The sequence below is a fragment of the Micromesistius poutassou genome, assembly GCF_964030765.1.
Source record: "Micromesistius poutassou genome assembly, chromosome: 11".
Lineage (NCBI taxonomy): Eukaryota > Metazoa > Chordata > Actinopteri > Gadiformes > Gadidae > Micromesistius > Micromesistius poutassou.
In genome coordinates this window covers 15,793,699-15,815,653 of record NC_140281.1, presented here as the reverse complement: position 1 = coordinate 15,815,653, position 21,955 = coordinate 15,793,699, and positions in this window count along the sequence as shown.

Below are 21,955 nucleotides of genomic sequence, written 5' to 3'. Positions count from 1 at the left end.
ACTGAGACACAAAAGATGGCGGATTTACCAGCCAACCGTGTTGATCCTTCGCCACCTTTCTCCTACTGTGGGATGGATTGTTTTGGACCGTTCTACACAAAGCAAGGTCGAAAAGAGAATAAGCGATGCGGTCTCATATTCACCTGTCTGTCATCGAGAGCAGTTCACTTAGAGCTTTTGGAAGATCTAACGACTGATGCCTTCATAAATGGCTCGGTGTTTCATAGCGATCCGTGGAGCTGTAAGGCAAATCAGATCGGATCAAGGGACAAACTTTGTTGGAGCGAATAATGAGCTCATAAAGGCTTTAAAGGAAATGGACAAAGACAGAGTGGCCTCTTACCTGGCTGAAAAACAATGTGACTTCACTACGAACGTGCCTGATGCCAGTCACATGGGAGGTGTCTGGGAACTGCAGATTAGGACAGTAAGAGGAGTCCTAAGCTGGGTCCTTTCAAAGAGTGTTGGAAGAGTGGATGACGCTTCATTGAGAACCTTCTTGTATGAAGCCATGTCTATTGTAAATAGCCGCCCACTTACCACAGTCAACATCAACGATCCCGGAGGTCTAGAGCCCCTTACACCAAACCATCTACTCACCCTGAAGACCGCTGTCCCACTGCCTCCGCCAGGAAAATTTGTGGCAGAAGATCTGTATCTCAGAAAGAGATGGCGCAGAGTTCAATATCTGACAGAGCAATTCTGGAGTAGATGGAGGAAGGAATACCTAGCAAACATCACCAGCAGACAACGTTGGAAGTCTGCAAGACGAAATGTGAAGACCGGAGACATTGTCATTCTCAAAGAGGAAAGTACTCCCCGCAATGAGTGGAGACTTGGAAGAGTTCTTCATGTTTGTAAAGATGAAGATGGCTTGGTCCGAAAGGCCACAGTACAAATAGGTGATAGAAAGCTAGGGAAAGCGGGGCATCGACATGCTAGTCCATCCATTCTTGAACGACCTATTCATAAGTTAGTTGTACTTGTAGAAAACAATTAAGATGTGTCAGAGGAACTAGTCTCTAGATACCTATGTGAAGAGTTAAAAAATGTCATTGTGACTTCAGAGTTAATTTAATTTTTTTTGGTTTGAGAAATTAATTGATTTATTCAAATGTATGTTTGTTGTGAATCAATAATTTGGTGGGAGTGTAACTGTCCCAGAGACTTGTTGTTTTGGTTATGCAATGTTCCCTATGAAAGTTATTATAAATTAGATTTCCTTTGTAATTCATGAATGTAAATGTTTAAAAAAGACGTAGTGACGTAGTTGGTCACGGGACCTGACAGGAATCGCGGGTTATACGCAAGGGACGTAAATAATTCTGTTCACGGTCCAAGAGGCGCACACGGTAATGGTTTATTCGCAGTTGTAATATTAAGTTCATTTCTGTGTTGGGCTTGAGATTTGAGTGTTGTTTGTCATCCTTTTTTTATAGTTTTCACGGTGTCAAGCCATACGACTTAATAAAGACATCAGTATGAAGCGTGGCCATTATTCCATTGGACCGGTGCAGTTACACAAGGACCACTGAGTGTATTCTTAGCAATAAATGAACAACCAGGTTCCCCAAATGCATAGAGGGTTTTCACGGCGCGTCATCAGCGCGTCATCAATCCGGCAGTCGCCATGTTGGAGGTACTCGGCAAGGTAAATAAAGCGCACGCCAAGGTAAATAAAGCGCACGCCGCAGTAGATCCCGAACATCTTCGTGGAAGATGGTAAATTATTGCCGTGTTTTTGGCTGTACCAATCGGTCAGACCGCGAAAAACATTTGGAGTATTACAGACTGCCAAAAGTTATAACAAATCAAGGAGAACAATGCGAAAGTTGTCAGAGGAAAGGAGGTGCTTGTGGTTAGCGAAGCTGAACCAGGATGGCAAACATCTGGACAATGTCCAAATTTGTTCGGCCCATTTCTTGTCAGGTAAGTGACATGTTATGTTGCATTATTGACTTAATATCTGATTAGGATCATAATTAATAGCCTGCTACAGTAGCAACACAGTTCTTAAAATGTAGAGCTACAATGTGCTGTATTTCTCATTGTATTCCAGGTAAAAGGTCTGACCTTTATCAAAAGGATGACCCAGATTGGGTGCCATCTGTTGGAATGACAGGTCAGCAAAGGTCTCCTGAAAAAGCTGGGACATCATCACGCTACAGCCGTCGTGGGAATGCTGCTGCTGCTGCTGGTGCTGATGCTGCTGCTGGTGCTGGAGTTGCTGCAGAGACTGATGATTCTGAGACTGATGACCCTACTACAAGTGGTTATATCAGCAGCAATTTGTGCAGCACAGAGACTCAAAGTGAATTGACTGGTGATTTAATTGAGGCTATGACCAGCGAACTTCAAAATCTTAGAACTGAAAACATCCAGTTGTGCTCTGATGTTGCACATTTGTCCACTACCTATGACCAAAGTGCATTTGTTGATAAGGATGAAAAGGTTTTATTTTTCACTGGCCTACCTACATACCAGATACTGTTGGTACTCTTCACATTCCTTAGTCCCCACCTCCCTGTGAAGAAGTCACTTGATAAGTTTAAGCAGTTGATGCTGACACTGATGCGCCTTAGGCTTAATGTTTCCACGACCTTCCTGTCATATGCATTTAACATATCAATAGCCACTGCTTCTAGGATAGTCACTGATGTCATTGATGTCATGTTTATTCGTATGAAACCACTTATCATATGGCCAGAAAGAGAGCATTTACAAAAAACTATGCCAATGCAATTCAGGAAACATTTTGGGAAAAAATGTGCTGTTATTATTGACTGTTTTGAGGTTTTTATAGAACGTCCGTCTAACCTTAAATCCAGAGCAGAAACATGGTCTTCCTACAAGCACCATAACACAGTTAAATTCTTGATTGGTATTACACCACAGGGCACAGTGTCTTACATTTCAAATGCATGGGGAGGAAGAGTCAGTGACAAATACCTAACTGAAAACTGTGGCTTTTTGGACAACATAGTTCCTGGTGATCTTGTCCTTGCTGACCGTGGCTTTAATATTCAAGCCACTTTGGGTTGTATAATGGCTCATGTAACAATTCCAGCCTTCACTCGTGGAAAGTCACAGTTGGCTCCTGTTGACTTAGAAACCACAAGAAAAATTGCCCATGTCAGGATTCATGTTGAGCGTGTAATTGGTAGCGTGCGCCAGAAATATACTATCTTGGGGGGGATATTACCAATTGATTTCTTGATGTGCAAAGATAGTGATGGTTATTGTACCATTGATAAGATTGGACTTGTCTGTTGTGCTCTGGTGAACCTTTGCCCATCCATTGTTGATTTTGACTGAAGTATATTTTTATATGCACTTTGTCAATAAAAAGACTATTTATATAGCCTAAAATTATTTATAAACGGTTGTTAATTTACAGTTTTTGTTAATGTATTGTTGTGGAAGAGAACACAGCATAACACTATCATCAGAACACTGATTTATTAAAGGAAAACCACACAGTTATCAGAACAGATAGCTTATAAACTATACAGTACTATAAATTATAAATTATACCATCTGGTTATAGGCCTCCAAACTTTTGTAAGCTTTAAGGTCTTCCGCTGTGTATGGGCTTGGCGAGAAAACCAGGTAGTTGACGATGTCAGGATAACAAAGAGACGGAAGACTTTCCGGGTCGTCATTGATCCAAGACGAGGGAGCCAACTCGTACGGATCTGCACCACCAATATTAAAAAAAAAAAAAAAAAGATTGAAATTAATGAAAATGTGGTCAGGTCAAGTCCACACGTACCAAAACAATCTTTTTTTCCCCCGTTTTCCCTGGCATCGTATCAAGAACATTTGCGTCCACACGGATCCATCTCAATACGACTCAACACGCTACTTCATGTTCCAGGCGTACAGGTGGCGCTGTTTTAGTTTTAGAAATTCACCGGAAACGGTCACTCAAGTAATAAAGCGTTAACGCAACCCTTTTGATCGTCTCAATTGGCGCACGCATGGCTGTTGTTTGTTTGTAAAATGTGGCTTATGTGGTTGTCCATCAGTCTTTTTTGCTCAGCGTGGTGGCACAGGAGCATAATATTTTGCGTAGTGGTGGGCCGTTATCGGCGTTAACGTGCTGCGTTAACGCGAGACTCTTATCGGGCGATAAAAAAAATATCGCCGTTAATCTATTCTCAAAGTTGAACTAACCAGAAGCTGAGTGTTTAATAAAATATACTGTCCATAATCGCGCCATATGCTGGAGACAATGTAGCAATGATAATGCGTTTACAGGATTCGTTTGGACGATCGGCCAAAACGATGCAAAACATCTGCGTTTAAACCAAAAAGCGTCTCCGTGTGGATGGCCCCTTCCACATTTTCATTAATTTCAATCTTTTTTTTTTTTTTTTTAACTAGCAAGCTTTCACTGCATTGCCCAACCCAGAACACAATAACTTCAAAACATGACAAAGTCCCGCAAATGGGACGGAGATCCCACCGCTGCCACCAATGTAGCCGAGCGTTCTGGGTTCGCCTTGTTGTAGGACTATAGAAAACAATGACCGGGACCGGAGACGAGATAGTGTGTTCAGCAGCCAACTTCGCTTCACTTTAATTCTTCACCCCCCCTTACGGCAACTCCCGAGGGACACCCCTCCTTTTCCCAGCTAAACACAGAACAGTCTGTTACATAACCATAACCCAAATTTAGTTTACTTAGTAGGCCTATCAACAACTTGAAGGAAGGCTTATATAAAAGCCATTGGCTGTTGTTGACGTAGGACATTCAAAATGTGTTTAGATATGTTTTAATCATGCATTTAATCATGCATTGATATGGGAACACAGCTGTATACTGATACCTGCTGCCATAGATATGTATTTAACCAAGACCTCAGAATTTATTCCCAGTCTGACCCAGAAATAAGGAATTTAACAGAAGGTAACAGTGTGTCATGGCCTTTAATTAGTTTAGTAATTTGGTCATTGGTTGATAGCCTACACTACATTAAGACACCTTGTAATTTTGTTTTGAGGAGGGCCTTTAGACCTTTAGGGTCTATATTGCGAGAATAGGTTACTTGGACTCCGCTAATTGCCAAACGTGACTTTATTTAGCCTAATGACTGATTGAAAAGTAACAACATGGAATTAATGTTAAATCAGAATTAAAATAACATGTCCTTATTAACATATTTGAAACTGTAACATAGCCTATGGATTATCTAGCCTATAGAAGCCTACTTGTTCTTTCCGTGGTTAGCTCGAAAGGAACTTGTAATATAAATAAAATATAGGCTAAGTAACACCAAACTAACAATTTGAAATCCAACAAGGTCCACACAGAGCCCCTACGATAACCTTTCCCTCAAAATAGCCTCACCCAATCGCACCCATGAACTTCGCCATAGGCTCGGCCAATCGGTACTCGCATGCAGTGCACTGGCGAATGAGAGGAGAGAGCGAATGAGAGGAGAGAGCTTGAGAGAGCGGGACTTGAGAGAGCGGGACTAGAGAGAGTTGGTGAGGAAGAACGAAGAAGATGGCGGCGCTTGGCGAGGTCCCATGCTGACGGAGATTTCGGTATGATAGATCAGTTGAATAACAGTTTAGCTCTTAGTTATTGCGTGTGCGACATGTTTTAATCTGAGCTACGGAACAGTTACGGCTGGAGTGGCGTGTGGAGGAGCGGAAGACTCCACGCCATCAGCGCTGAAGATTCATCCGGGGTCGTATTATTAACAAGTATAGTTCGCGTAGTGCGAGGCAATCCGTGTATCATTCGTTCATTCGTTTTTCAAAATAAAACCAAAAATAAGAAAACGAAAAAACAATTCCTTTTCTCAGTATTCGTTTCCTAAACTAAAATGAAAAAACGGATAACGATTCGTTTTTTTCAGTTTTCGATTTTATGCTCAAATGAATAATGGAAAAAACGGATAACGAGCGTTTCCCGTTTCATGTTTTATCCCATTTTGATCTGAAACAAGTTCAATGAGCCGGAAGCGAAGCGGAAGTGACCGTCTCTGTCTCTGTCTGTACTGCGAGGGCGCGCAAAACAAAAATAATGGCAGGACTTGAGGATCATGCAGATATAATTGGACAGCTTTTTGAGGATGGTAAAACGCATGCCGAGATTTCTACCACGCTGCAGCAGTTCGGTGTTCAGAGGTGCTCGGAAATGTCGGTGAGAAGATTCTGTGCTCAACACCAACTCAGGCGTAAAAGACATGTGTCAGACGCAGAACTGGAAACTGCTGTCCGCATTTTAACACGTAGCGTACAAACTAAAACTATACGCTTTTCACATTAATTATATTTTTGGAAATAGTGTTTTGATCGTGATCGCCTATAGGCTACTGTTAGACAGTAGGTTCAAAAGCACATTGGGTGGCCACTGCCATTGACATCCCACCAGTCCGACAGCCTCTAATTGTCTAAATGGCAACACTTAGCCTAATTTGCTGTCAAACGTCTGATCATTCCGACAATTGTTGCCTCCTATGATCAGAATGACGGTATTTTTTCTTCCTTTTTTAAACATTCGTGCCTTTCCGACAATCAAGTTATGTAGTCCCTGTCTGCGCTCTGCTGCGTAATTACGCACAACCAAATGTATGCATTCCTCTATCAGCATGTTTTGAAGAAGCTGTTGAGTAACGCAATTCGGTGGTGAATGATAAATAATAACTAATAATATAATACATTTTATTTATAAGCGCTTTTACAAATGCTCAAAGACACTTTACACTTTAAAAATGATGTTGAATCCATCTTGGTGCAAAGTTTAGTTTTATAAATTAATAACAGAAAAAAAAATCCCCCACTTACTGTTCTAATTGGGACAAAAGTGCTACGAAATGTAGCCTATTGATTACTACACACTGGGCCTTTGTATTTCCAGGCGAGGATGAGTGCCCTCTTTTTGAAATAAAAACATGGTCACCCTATTAAACACACTGTGCCTAATTCCTGTGAATATATTTGACCTTGTCATGTGTGTAATTTGTAAAAGGTAGTTAGGCTATACCTATGTCAAGTTTCACAAAAGTCACAACAGTTTTTGTCGACTTGTTGACTTTTAATGTAAACCTTAAATTAGTATTAAGTCTTAATTACAAGGCTACGCAAATTATTTAATTTAACCCTTTTTTGTCTTGACAGACAGGTCCAACTTATGGACGAAAGTTCATGACAGGATACCTGTCATCTGTGGGAGTTAAAGCAGGTGAAGCACGAGTGGGAAGGATTCTCAGAGAGGTTCACCAGCCATATAATGAGCTGCGCCGCCAGGTGAGTCACCTACTTTAATTGTATTTGTGAGCAAAAAGATGATTTTTGAAATGAGTGACCTCATGAAAAGTTTAATTTAGACTTACAGTATATTATCAGTACATGCATGTATTAGGTTTGTGAATAATTAGAATATTTTAGCAGATTTAATGTTAATGCACTTTTCATGGATTGCATTGTAATTGTTTTAGGGAGCGAGTAATCTAAATCCAGTTCCTTACCATGCGGAATACATGGGCCACAAACTCCACCTTGATCAGAATGAGAAGCTGGGAATGTTTGGAGTGACACATGTCTTGGCTATTGATGGTTTCAGCAGCAAAATTGTTGCTGAATCCACAATGCCAGTGAAGAACAATCTTGTTATTTATGAGGAAGTTTACAGGCAAGTAGTCAAGGTTAAAAATCTGAATTTATCATATCCACATTCATGTATCCATATAATTTGCACAATTCTCTATTACAGGAAAGCAGTTGCCAACAATGGAATGTGGGACCAAATCAGAGTCGATCATGGCAGGGAGTTTTATTTGACCCTGTACATGCAAGAGAAGCTGTCTCAACACAGACATAACATCAGTAGGCTTCCTTACATGCAGACAACTTCTTCAAGGGTAAATTTTGTCCTACTGATTACATATAAAGATAATAATTAAAATTGTATTTATTTATTTATGAAAGGGGGGCCATGCACAAATACATAAATCTCAAATGAGAGAAAATGATTTATGCCAGATTTAGCTATGATTAGCTATTTCGCTCCTTTACATCTGCAGTCCCTGGGCAGGTACAGTACAGATTTAAAAGCAAGGGCTTCACATGGCATCATAACAACATCCTCTGCCCTTAGACCCTCACATTGACTGAGGAAAAACTCCATAGAAACCCTTTTAACAGGGAAAACCAGGAGAAACCTCAGGGTGAGCAACAGAGGAGGGATCCCTCACCCAGGACGGACAGACGGGACATAGATGTTGTTACAGACAAGAAAACAGTTTACAACAGAGAATGTGATAAACATGGAAATGTTAACGACAGCTGAAGGAGGAAGCTTCTGGTAGGCAAGGGAGGCAGGGAGAGCAGACCAGCTTAATGGGAGGACTGGATGGCAGACTGGTTCATAGGAACAGGCCAGTTTAACAGCCGGGGAAAGGGGGGGGGGGGGGGGGGGGGGGTTGCAGAGATGGAGCTCCGGTGGATCTGTGGAAACACAGAGAGAGTGAGAGACACCAAGGCCAAACTACAAAGTGCAACAGACAATTGACAGTTCAAAATGAGCTGAGAGGAGAAGAGAGGAGGAGAGGAGAGGAGAAGAGAGGAGGAGAGGAGAGGAGAGGAGAAGAGAGGAGGAGAGGAGAAGAGAGGAGGAGAGGAGAGGAGAGGAAAAGAGGAGAGGAGAGGAGAAGAGAGGAGGAGCAATGTGAAAGAACGCGACTTCACTCTTCGTGTTGTTATGAGTGACTGTGACTTTTATTTTGAAGGGTGTTTGTTGTACACTCCCGGATAAGACGTATGCATGGATGTACAGTAGTATGAAGTTTGCCCCGGGAAACTTGTTGTTGCTGGTTATGTTCGAGCAGTCAGTGTGGAAAATAAAGTCATGGTGGAACCTGAAACAGTTACCAACGTGCAGTTTGAATAAAAATCCAGCAATCGTTTCTGTTTTGGCTGAGTGCGCTAGCTAACGTTACCACCACGAGTGTTGTTTTAAACGAACGTTAGATAAATAAATAAAAATAAAAAAACATACCTGGAAAATGACACTTATCTTCTCCGTGGTCATGTCGTCAGGCCTCAACGTGACCCTCTTGTCGGCCTTGAAGAGGACATAAATGTCCATTTTCCACGCTTTTCCAATTATCTTCCGGTAACGTCAGAGAATTGACTGGCTCTGCTAACGTTAGCTTTGCTCCAGGCCACTTCCGGGTGACGGTAATTTCCGATGTAGGTACCAAATGCTTGCAACATGAAACGGGAAACGCTCGTTATCCGTTTTTTCCATTATTCATTTGAGCATAAAATCGAAAACTGAAAAAAACGAGTCGTTATCCGTTTTTTCATTTTAGTTTAGGAAACGAATACTGAGAAAAGGAATTGTTTTTTCGTTTTCTTATTTTTGGTTTTATTTTGAAAAACGAATGAACGAATGATACACGGATTCGAGGCGACCGTCCTCGCTAGGTAGTGCAAAGTGTTGACTATTCAGTTATATTACTAGCCCGTCGCCAACGTTGGAAGCTTGTCACGCCAAAGAACGAAGAGCCAGCCAGTTCACTGCTACAGACCGGGACGTGTCTGTGGCTCCTGCTCTCTCCCTCTCCCGCCATTGATGTGCGGTGGGTGAGTAAATAGGCTACCCTGCTGCCACACATGGCTATCATTCTCAACGGACAGCAACGCACTCGTGATGGACATGTCTAATTGGTGAACGGTCGGCACACACGTAACGTGGACAATCCGAACCAAAAGGAACATTGAACCGGGAATGGACATATTGTTATTGAGTGTTATTATGTGTATGGTGCAAAACCGTTTCTGAAGTTACAATTGACATACTTACTGTTGTGTAATAGTGATAGTGTTGTTAAGCCAAACCGTGAAAGTGTTATTGAGCCACTCTGGTGAAGTGGATGTTGATGTAAGGTTTTGAACATTATATGGTGGTTACAGGTTGATAGGGAAGCTATTCCTCTATGCTTTATATATATATATATATATATATATATATATATATATTTCTATTTTTCATTTACTTTTCTATTTTACTTAGCATAAGAAAACTAGTATAATAAATAACCACTCATTTTTCAACTTTTACACTATTGCTTTTATTGTGGAGTTTTTCTTCTCTGAAGTAGGGGCGTCTCACCCTCTGTCCTTAAAGTGTAGTAGTTAGGGGGAATACAAGGTAAGTCACACACACAGCTACTTACTGGTATTCTATTCTTTAGGTCTTCACTGTGACAGGTCTAAATTCTGAAGCCTAAGCTATTGTACTTCAACTGAGCAGGCAGAGTAGACACGAGACTAATAGGCCTGGGGGTTAGGGACCTAGATAATCTGATTTCCAGCCATTCAGGGAAGAGTGATTTACCCCTACTAAGCGGACGTAGGTTCCGTCCGCTACACATGCCATTTAAGAGAAGTTCTCTGAAAAGCTCTTTGAGGTATCTTTTTGCCATCTTTCTCTCTTGTTCAAATGTTTGGAATCACATAAAAATGTTCTTGTTCATTTTGATGCCCTGGCTGTAATTTTAGGTTAAGTATTGAGTAAGTAAATGAAACCAAATAGCAGAGTATCCACATTAATTGCCTTAAAAAATAACAGTAATAAAAGAAACGTAACGTTGTTATTTTAAAATGACAGCACTAGTTTGAGGCATTTATTTGCGCTCTCAGACCTTAACCTTTCTGTCGTGTTTGGGTCAAATCTGACCGATTTCCTACTTTCATCAATCATACATATTGTGTTTTACATTTTATTGTCTTAAGGCCTTATGATATCCTCCACACTAGGCATTTGAACATATACAATTGCTGATCACCACTTTCATTGAATTTTGAGTGGTTTTGAGTGGTTTTTGTAACACCTGTGGTCCACCATCACCACCGCACGCACACACAGTTTCTGTGTCTATTCTTTGTATATTCACTGCAGTTATTCATGTAAACCATGACTCTGAGACATTGTTTACAGCTCAAAGGTGAGTTAAATAAAATTTGGTGATGATCAATTTTTTTGTGTGTGTTAATGTAAGAGCAATTACAACAGGCCGGTCAAATTTGACCGGGAGCACCAAAATAAGGGCGGAGAAATGAACACGACACAAAGGTTAACCAATACTTTATTTTCTTCTTCCCAAACGCACGTCTTTCACTCAAAATAAACATTTCACGCGCAACTAAAAGACGCAAGGGAGCAAAAGTCTTGAGCATGTGTACACTAAAGTCACAAATGTGTAACAGTAAAGTTGAAGTCGGAAATATTTATGTTGCATGTGTACACTAAAGTCACAAATGTGTAACAGTAAATTTGAAGTCGGAAATATTTATTTTGCATGTGTACACTAAAACAGTAAATTTGAAGTCGGAAATCTTTTTTCTACCATTGTAAACACAAAATAGGGGCTACGAGTTCACAAGTCCTTTGTTACAGGTGCACAAATCCTATCCTGTGCATCACAACTTCAAAGGGTCACACACTTTTGCTACAATCATTGCAGCGCAGTTGGTGCAAAACACATTCTCACACCCGTGTTTCATAATCTGAGAATGTGCACATTTGTGCATTTGTAAACCGCTCCTCACAAATAAAATGATATAGATCGCTATGTTCATTTTAATGAGCTCATTTGCACTCCCTGCACCCCCTGCCGGCAACTTTCATTGGTTTATGCTGCAATTTTGTCCCGCCCACGGACGCTCTGCGTCATACGGATACGAATCACTTTTGCTACACATGTACCACCTACACGTGTTGCAACAGTACCCGCAGGAAAAACAACAGCTGAGACTCGTAGCAGCAGATTCAAGCAGTTGTATCGATGGACTTGTGCTCGCTCATTAAAATGCTCAATGAACATAGTGATCTATATCATTTTATTTGTGAGGAAATATTTCACAGATGTGCAACTTCTGATGCATTAGTTCACATTTGGGTTTACGAATGCACAAATGTTGTGCACGTTCTCAGATTATGAAACACGGGTGTGCGAATGTGTTTTGCACCAACTGCGCTGCAATGATTGTAGCAAAAGTGTCAAGTGCATGACTCTTTGAAGTTGTGATGCACAGGATAGGATTTGTGCACCTGTAACAAAGGACTTGTGAACTCGTAGCCCCTATTTTGTGTTTACAATGGTAGAAAAAAGATTTACGACTTCAAATTTACTGTTACACATTTGTGTCTTTAGTGTACACATGCAACATAAATATTTACGACTTCAACTTTACTGTTACACATTTGTGACTTTAGTGTACACATGCTCAAGACTTTTGCTACAATAATACCTTCATAGTACTGGCGGCCGGTGAGTTACATGGGAGTCAATGGGCGAGAGGAGGAAAGTCCTCCAAGTGGGTGGGACCATAGATATATAGAACATATATTATGTTCTATATATCTATGGTCCCACCCACTATATATATGGGTGGGACTAGCTAAGGGATCGAATCGCGCCAACTACGCGGTGGTTGGTTCATACGCACTGCGCTATGAACCAATAAGCAGGAGCCCTGGCTAGGCTCAGTGTTGCCAGATTGGTCAGATTTACAGGTCTACTTTTAACCACGTTAGATTGGAAAAATAATCATTGGGTGGAAAATGTGCCCAATCTGGCAATGCTGTCTCGGTTACGAGATCAAACCCGCGCTGCAGTGCAGCTCAGTCTAAGAGACACAAAGCAAGTGAAAGGTAGACCAATTCCCAAAATCGAGATCACCAAAAGTAATGGCAGAGTCAATGTTGTGAGTGCTACATGGTTTGCTAAGTACTCATGGCTCACTGGTAGCATTACTAACAATCGACTGTATTGCTGGCCCTGTTTGCTCATGAATAATGTCAAATCTCCAACGTGGACTGTTCAGGGGCAGGAGAGGTTAACAAATTTGGCCATTATTTTGATTGAAAAGAAAATGCTGAAATCACTAAACAAAAGATCCAGTTTGGTATGACCAGGTCACTGATATCTTCGCAACACAAACCTCAAGGAGGATTGACTTGATATACAAATTAAGTCCCTCAACCATGACCAACATCCACATTTACCTCAAACAATGTTAGGCTTACAGCCCATGTAAATAGTTGTTAAATAATGTTATTGTTGTTCTTTTACTAGTTTGTTACTCTGACCGTTTTGTGTGATATTGTAGAAAGTAGGGCTGAACGATTTTGGAAAATAATCTAATTGCAATTTTTTTCCCCTCAATATTGCGATTGCCATTTAATATGCGATTATTTTTTCACGGCCCTCATATCATGTATTTTTCAACGAACACAAGCAATAAATCTATCTGTTTCATAATAAACAATATCAGATTCATTTTCGAACTCCTTCTCCCTCTTCCTGGTGCTCAATGTGTTAAATGCATCGGCATTTTTATGTGTTTGCCAGCATACGTTCTATGTGGGCGTCTGCCCAAATATCCAATAGACATTCCGTCTCCTCTTTGCTCCATGTTGAGCCATGACTCATTTTCACCCGACGGTCCGACAATGTGCTGTTACCAGGCACGTGCACACATAGGGCCCTAGGGGTGCTTGAGCCCCTGCCCTTTTTGCCTGATATTAAAAAGTGCCCTCTGAGTGTTCTTCAACAATCGCGTCCGCGATCCAACCCCCCCCCGTTAACAATCGCGCCCGCAACAGCGCTCGTCCGCGATCCAACCCCCACGTCAACAATAGCGCTCGTCCGCGAGAGTAGGCCTGATTTGACTAATTGGCTTTGCATCCTTTCCTTCTGCCCTTGTAGTCCAAGACATGCTGCCCACCAGCTTTCAAATTACAATGCTGCCACTAGTGGCTTTGTATCAATTTTATTCACATAATTATCCCTCCCTGCTATTTTGTAGTTCACCAAAACACCCTGAAACAATTTGAGTCACACATTCTTATGCCACCATACGCCACAAACAGTGCAAGCAGGCCAATGCCAACCAAGCGCGCAGTCCTTCCTTCCTCACTTAAAAAACCACCAGCCGCCACTGGTATGAACTACATCCAGAACCAGAATTTGTCAACATCCAAAATATGTTTTGGGTGACATGAATGAAAATCCTACAGGTGCTGCAATGAGAGTAACATATTCTGTACTCTTCTTCTGAAATGTTCCTGCAGGTTACAAGCAGAATCCGTTTGTGGTACGGCCCAGTTACCATAACTGGGCACCATGGTCCCCACACAAGAGGCTCCAGTATGGTGTCAAACACAGAACACTGCAAAATCCACACACCAAGGAACCCAGATGAAGAATCCGACCTCTTAATTACAGAGGACCGGCTCACTGACGAGATTCTGAAACTGAAGGTATTTGCACACTGAAGTATTTGTATGGTTTTTCTCATTGTTAAATCTATCAGGGCTGTAATATTTGCTATTTAACATCATAGATGGAAGCTGTGCTAAGTCTTTGCAAGGGGTGTGGCATAGACTCCAAGGGCTCCAGGATGGACCTTATTATGAGGCTCCGCAAAGAAATGCAGAACCGGTCAGCATATGAGTGAGTGAGTTTGCAAAGTGTTTGCAAAGGTCTGGGGGGCTTCTGGTGAGTTGATTTATATTCAAAAGTGTTTGCATCAGTAATAACTTTCAGACTTCACTACATTTCACTGTAATGGTTACTCATAGCGGGTACGATAATTTTATTTTACCAGGTGGATGTGCTGTGGTCACATGCCCTTAGGTTGAGTTTAACTCCATAAACAACAGCACAAGGGCTGAGAGCCCAAGAGATTGTGCTTATCTGCTGCTATCAATGAAGCATTTCCCCAATGTGACCTTGTATGATTTTGCAAGGGGACTGGCAACACATACATACAAACATAAGAGAGCCATAGTCCTCGCCCTTAAGCCCTCATGAGGGGAGACTGCTGGATCCTACTGATGACAACATCAGATTGGCCTCTGCAAAGAAAGTGAAAGTCAGCTTGCCTTGGCTAACTACAAAGAAGCCAGTACCTGATGAAGATGGCCACCCTATTACAGGGTCATCAGAGCATTATGCTCTTTATGACCGCTTTCATGAGGAACACCAAAGACCCAAAGGATGTTCTACGCAAGGTAGAGCTTGTGCCTGAGTTACGTGGCTGGGCCAATAGCCAGTGTGCCGAGCAGCAGTGGATTGAGGAAGAACAACCACTTCTTAGACATGATGAGTCTATCGTCCCATATTTTTTTAATGAAGAACATTTTGCACCACTACAACAACGGATGCAATGCCAAAACAAAAGAGAACATGAAGAAAACATTGGGGAGTGCACTGCAAATCCAGTTGAACTCCAGTGGGCAGACGGTTTTAGGTATGTACGTGCACAGTATAGTTGTGACATTCGGATTTCAAACTGGTATTGTCTTGTAAAGCCATCTCCTGCAATAAAAAGGCTTTATTAATCCAATGTGTGGAAATTCCTAGCAGTAATTGTTTGTTTTGGTTAACACGTACTGTTAAGAATGTCAAATGTCATAATCTTAATTGTTTCCCTTGCCTGGTGACAGCATCAGCAGCCACTGCTGCATCTTGCACAGCTGCCCAGTCTGTAAACACTGCAGCAGCCTCTGTTGTGACACAATCCGTGGCACCCCCTGCGAACCAGGCCGCTGCCATCATCCCACCACCGACCACCGGTACGAACCAGGCCGCTGCCATCATCCCACCACCGACCACCGGTACGAACCAGGCCGCTGCCATCATCCCACCACCGACCCCTGCTGTCAACGTAGCCCCTACAATTAACGTAGAAGCTTCTGGCATGAGTGCAACAATAGCAGTGGAAGCTCCAGCTACAACCACAACAGGTATTCCAGAGATCATCACAGTACAAAAATGTAGCACCTAATACTACACTATCTAATGCACTAAAATATAATGTTGTACAACTTGTAACATTATTTACTAAGTCAATTGCTGGAAAGACATGCTATGGTACAAATTCCACACATTGCTTATTATGCTCCTGTCATTTCTGAAATTGGGCTTCTGTGACCATATTGCAGGAGGTTTTGAGGTTTGCAATCAACACTGTTGTGGAATGAAGCACATATACCACATATGTGCAAGAAGGGAAGTAACGGAGCATGAGATGGACGAAGGACAATTGACATGGGTAAATGTATTTTTTTATTTTTCTTGATTTAGTTCTAATAGGCCTAATATGGCCCACATTAAACAAAGTGAAGTATTTATTTATATAATTGAGTTCTAAAGAGGTTTTCTATTGTCGTTTGTTTTTTGCTGTCAAGTATGATATACTGTAGTAGTAGTAAGTACTTAACTGACTGTCATTTTAAAGCTTGATGATGTGTTGGATGACACAAAATCACCAGACGAGGCGATTTGTAAAGTGGGCACCACAGTTTTAAAAAGGCTGGACTTCCTGTCCCTGGAGGAGTGGAGTGGAGTGAAGTGGAGGCAACAGTAAGTACACTTTTAATCACCCAAATATTTGAAAATTGTTTAGTAAAATGTCTTTGCAATCCATAAAACATTCTGTTGTTTTATTACAGATCGTCAACTATTGTTTATCACTGGTCATCAAGATTGCCAGGCAAAAGGTGTGTATGGATATTTTTTGTATCATTTCAAGGTACAACTTTCTATCATTGATAGTGCTTATTTATTTTATGTAAACCCAAATAATTTAAACTGGTGTTCTGTGATTTACAGGGAAAGGATGTTCATACTGTGGATGTTATCCTCACTTGGAGACCTCAATGTCGACCCGTTTCTCTCGCTGCCAGTAAGTTCTATGCATGTGTTGTGTATGGCTTAAGTTTGTTAACCCTGTACATAGTGACAGTATCTCGTACTATGGTTGCGTATCTAAAAATATCTTCACGTTGAAACTACAAGCTCTTATTGTTGTCATTCGAATGATGCAGGTAGATGCAGCATCTAGAGACTGCATCCATTCCAGCCACACAGTCATGAGAAGTGTAATCTATGTCATGTAAAATAATCTGCTTTGTCACATATGTTCACTTAAAAGTTATGAAAAAGCCATTACAGTGAAGCTGTAATGTACATTTGCAGTAGTACAATGCAGATTCAACCTTTACTTGAAAATTGTATATTTTACAGGTCCTGAAGCCTAAATTTAAGAGGATACGTCTTGATTGCTCCAAGCTTAGTTGCTATGGAGACTAGCATTATTTATCCATGTTCATGTTTCAGTCTAATATTGAGGAACCGTTCATTGTTCCCGTAAATTAATATTCGGTTCGTTTTTGTGTTTTGCATGGTGTTATATTGTTATTATTCATATTGTGATCAACATTTTTATTGTTTTTCAAATGGAGGGGAGGGGGGGGGGGGGTTACAGACATATCAAAAGTCATATGTTAAATTGAGGAGAGTAAAAAAAGAAAAAGATAGAAGAAAAATATCAGGTTGGTAAGACAATACATAAAGCAACAAAAACATGTTCAGCAGGTAACACATCACATCAGAGATTGCCTAGTTGTTGTCCCTAGCCCAAGAGATTATTTTGGATGAGAAAGATTTCCAAGCTTGAACAGTCACTGGTCGTGCCTTATTAAGTCGGGCAGTTGTATGTTCAAGATTGACAATGTTGACCAGGCTATGGATCCAGAACGCTTTCATACACATATCTGGAGAAAACCAGTTTTTCAAAATTGTTTTCTTTGCAGAGGTAAACCTGCAAATATCATTTTCAACTGAATTTGCTTTAGATTAATATCAGAATTATCATTAAGCAGACAAAAACCAGGATTAGGAACATAAAAAATATCAAGTATATCCACTAAAACTGAGTTTACATGAGACCAGAACTTAGAGATAACTGGACAATCCCAAAACATGTGTAAGAATGTTCCGGGTGAAGCAGTGGTACATATATGACAGTTGTTAGTAATTTGCAATTTCATCTGAAATCTCTTATAGGGTGTGATGTAGGCTCTGTGTATGGTTTTGAAGTGAATTAGTTGGTGAGCTAGGTTCTTAGAAGTCATACTTAGATTGCACCAAATTCTCTCCCAGTCCAAATTTATATTTAAACTCCCCAGCTCCCTGTTCCATATGGATTCAATTGGTAAAGCCTTGGCCCTGTGTTGAATCAGTGAACTATATACAGTATTAGAGAGACAGAATATCTGCCCAGTAATGGTGCAATCCATTGTAACATGGGATGTGAGGGGAGAGGAGAATTCCAGGGAACTCCATATGTTTTTAAGGCAGATCTTAGCTGAAAGTAAACAAAATAAGAGGACGCAGGAAGAGAGAAGCGTGTTCTTAAGTCTTGTATGGAACAAAGACCTTGAGCGTTATATATGTCACCTAATTTATTCACTCCAAGAGATGACCAAGATGGTTGATGAAATGGTTTGTTACCGCATAATAACCTCGGGTTATGCCATAGTGGTGTATTTTGACAGAATTTAGAAGGGGCGCCCATCCAACGTTCTGCTTTCTTCCACACCTGTATAGAGTTTGCAATGATAGGCCCAAAATTATTGGGGGTCAAGCAGCGAAGCTGCGAGACAACCATTGTTATTCTACGTTTTCCTATTATTATTATTATTATTATTATTATTATTTACCTGCCATTGGAGTCTATGGCAGCCCATAGAACCCCATGGTAAAAAGTTGTGAAATTTGGCACACTGATTCAGGACAGTCCCATAAGCTCTCACAGCAAATTTGAGGTCGCTAGCCCATAAGCTCTAGCGCCACCAACAGGACAAACATTATTTTCCTTCAATGGGAGTCTATGGCAGCCCATAGAACCCAATGGTAAAAGGTTATGAAATTTGGCACACTCATTCAGGACAGTCCCATAAGCCCTCCCAGCAAATTTAAGGTCGCTAGCCTATGATCTCTAGCGCCACCAACAGGTCAAAGTTGGACATGCATTCAAGTTCATAACTTTTGACCCATTCATCCAATATTCACAAACAAGGCATCATTGGAATCCTTGGGCCAAGCCGAGTTCAACGCACCCTATGACGTCATATTGCGTCATGATGGATTTTCCGCCATCTTGGTTTATGTCAAAAACCTTCAAAATGCTTCACACATCACACATTTTGTCCAATCATCTCCAAACTTGGCACATATGTTGATCAGACCATGCCTCACAAAAGCTATACAACAGATTATCCAAATTCAAAACCGTTTGGCCGCAACAGTCAATCAAATTTGACCACGAAGCCTCCAAACAGGAAGTAAGCCAATTTCTCAGCAGCCCTTTGACATATCATAACCAAACTTGGTACATAGACCCATGACATCATCATGGGGACGCTCATTAGGTTTGGTGACCTTTGACCTCTAGGGGGCGCTATAATTAATGACAATGTGTTTTAACTCCTCTCTCTTCACATGAGTATATTTCAAACACATTTCCAATGTCTGGTGATACTATGAGACCTCCCCATATAGCTAGTAAATGATTTCTCACGGAAATATCTGCGACAGCCAATCAAATTTGACCGCAAAACCGCCAAACAGGAAATAAGCCAATTTCTCAGCAACCCTTTGACATATCATAACCAAACTTGGTACATAGACCCATGACATCATCATGGAGATACTCAATGAATTTGGTGACCTTTGACCTATAAGGGGGTGAGTGTTATCATATCTCAGTCGATCCTTTATTTTTTGACGTGCAACTTGTCGAAAGTGCTGAAGGCCGCGTGTTTGGCCTGTTAGATCTATCTTTTATGTTTTAATTTTGTTTAATTAGTTTATCAGCTTGACTCCCTCAACACTGCTCGCAGTTTTAATTTTTAATTATTTTGTTTGTTACGTTAGAGAATAGGATTTCTTGCAGTTTGTGTGGTAATATTCTAGCAGATTCAATCAATTTCCATGCAGTGGTAGACTGTGGGTCAACCCATGTGCTGAGTGCTCTGATCTGAAAAGACCAAGAGTAAAATTCAAAATTTGGTACTGCCAAACCCCCCAGCAGTTTGGGTCGTTGCAGTGTAGTCAAACGAACCCTAGGTCGTCTCCCATCCCACATAAAACTGGAAATCATGGAATGAATGTCTTTAAAATAATTTGGAGGGGGGCAGAGTGGTAGCATAAAGAAAAGGAAATTTAGACGGGGAAATACGTTCATTTTAACTGTGTTAATTCTACCTCGAAGAGACGTCTTTAGATTCCTCCATCTATGAATGTCTGATTTTATTTTGCTTAGCATAGTGTTCAAGTTGTCTCTGTTAATTTGATGTATGTTTTTATAGATTGTAATGCCCAGATATGTAAAAGAGCTTTTGGTCTGAATATAGGTAGGAATAGGAGTCTGTATTTGTATATTATTTAGATATTTAGATATGCATAAGTGCAGATTTCGTCCAATTAATTTTATAGCCCGACAGGCTGCTGAAATGACCAAATTCCTTAATGATTGGGTGAATAGAGGAGTCAAAATGATCTAAGAACAAAATTATATCATCCGCATATAGAGATATAATATGATTATGATGGCCAATTTTCATAGGGGAAGCTGTAGATTGCCTAATTGTTACGGTACAAGACTGGGACCCAAATGCTGGACACAGGGAGGCGGAGACAGGGTAAAAGGTAAAGGGATTTATTGGATGAGCGATCGGGTAGTCAGGCAGGCGGGGGTCTGGAACCGGGAGGGCGATCGTGCAGGCGGGGCGAGGGACGAGTAGTCAGGCAGGCGGGGGATCTGGAACCAGGAGGGCGATCGTGCAGACGGGGCGAGTAGTCAGGCAGGCGGGGTCTGGTACCGGGAGGGCGATCGTGCAGGCGGGGCGAGGGACGAGTAGTCAGGCAGGCGGGGTCTGGTACCGGGAGGGCGATCGTGCAGGCGGGGCGAGGGACGAGTAGTCAGGCAGGCGGGGTCTGGTACCGGGAGAACGATGGTGCAGGCGGGACGAGGAACGAGTAGACAGGCTGGACTGTTGCGAACTGCTAGTAGGCTAGGGAAACAACGAACTGGCGCCGGCTGATTGGGGAACCCCGGCTTAAGTAGTGAACGTAGATTGGGGATTGCGGGAAGGAGGACCAGTTACGCCCAGCAGCCACTAGAGGTGGGTGTTGGACCGTGTAGCGGGACGTGGCGTAACACTAATGGCTTGTGCCAGGGGTTCCAGAGATAGACAAAATAAAAGTGGCGAGAGTGGACACCCCTGTCTTGTTCCACGCTGCAGGGTAAAAGGAGAAGAGATCATGCCCCCTGTCAGAACACTTGCTAATGGCGAGTGGTATAGCGCCTTGATCATTGCTATAAAATTATGTCTAAATCCAAAACGTTGCAAAACTGCCCACATATAATCCCACTCTATCCTATCAAAGGCTTTCTCTGCGTCAAGTGAGAATACGGCACAAGGATTTGGGTGTGTCTCTGCCACATCTATAATGTGTAGCAGCCTTCTCATGTTATCAGATGCATAGCGTCCCTTGATAAAGCCTGTTTGGTCTTCATTGACTAGAGATTGAATAACTTTTTCAAGGCGCAGAGCAAGAACTTTAGCATATATCTTAAGATCACTTGTAAGTAAAGATATTGGTCTAAAACTAGAGCACTCAAAGGGATCTTTTCCTTTTTTCAAGAGTAAGGTGATGAGTGCTGTTTTTTGGTCTATTATTCATATTGTTATGTTTAGGAACCGTTCAATGTTCCTAGTAGAGTTAAGAATGTTGGCAACCGTTCAATGTTGCTTTTGCTGTGTTCTAAAGAAGCCTGTAGAGTTAAGTATGTTATCAACTGTTCAATGTTGGTTCTGCTGTGTTCAAAAAAGACTTCTGGTGATGTGTTCATTACATTTGTGGTGATCAAGGTAGCACAATCTGGAGTCATACTATGCACACCTGCTCCACTGTTGCTTAAACCAATAATGGAAGTCAATTAATTAAGCAAGCTTAAATGGCTTAAAATGTTGACCACAAATGTCACGTCACATCAAAATCATGTGAGGTCTTTAATAGTGTATTTCACCATGCTATCCTTTTGTCTTTTATAGCACCATTGCAGCAAAGATAGT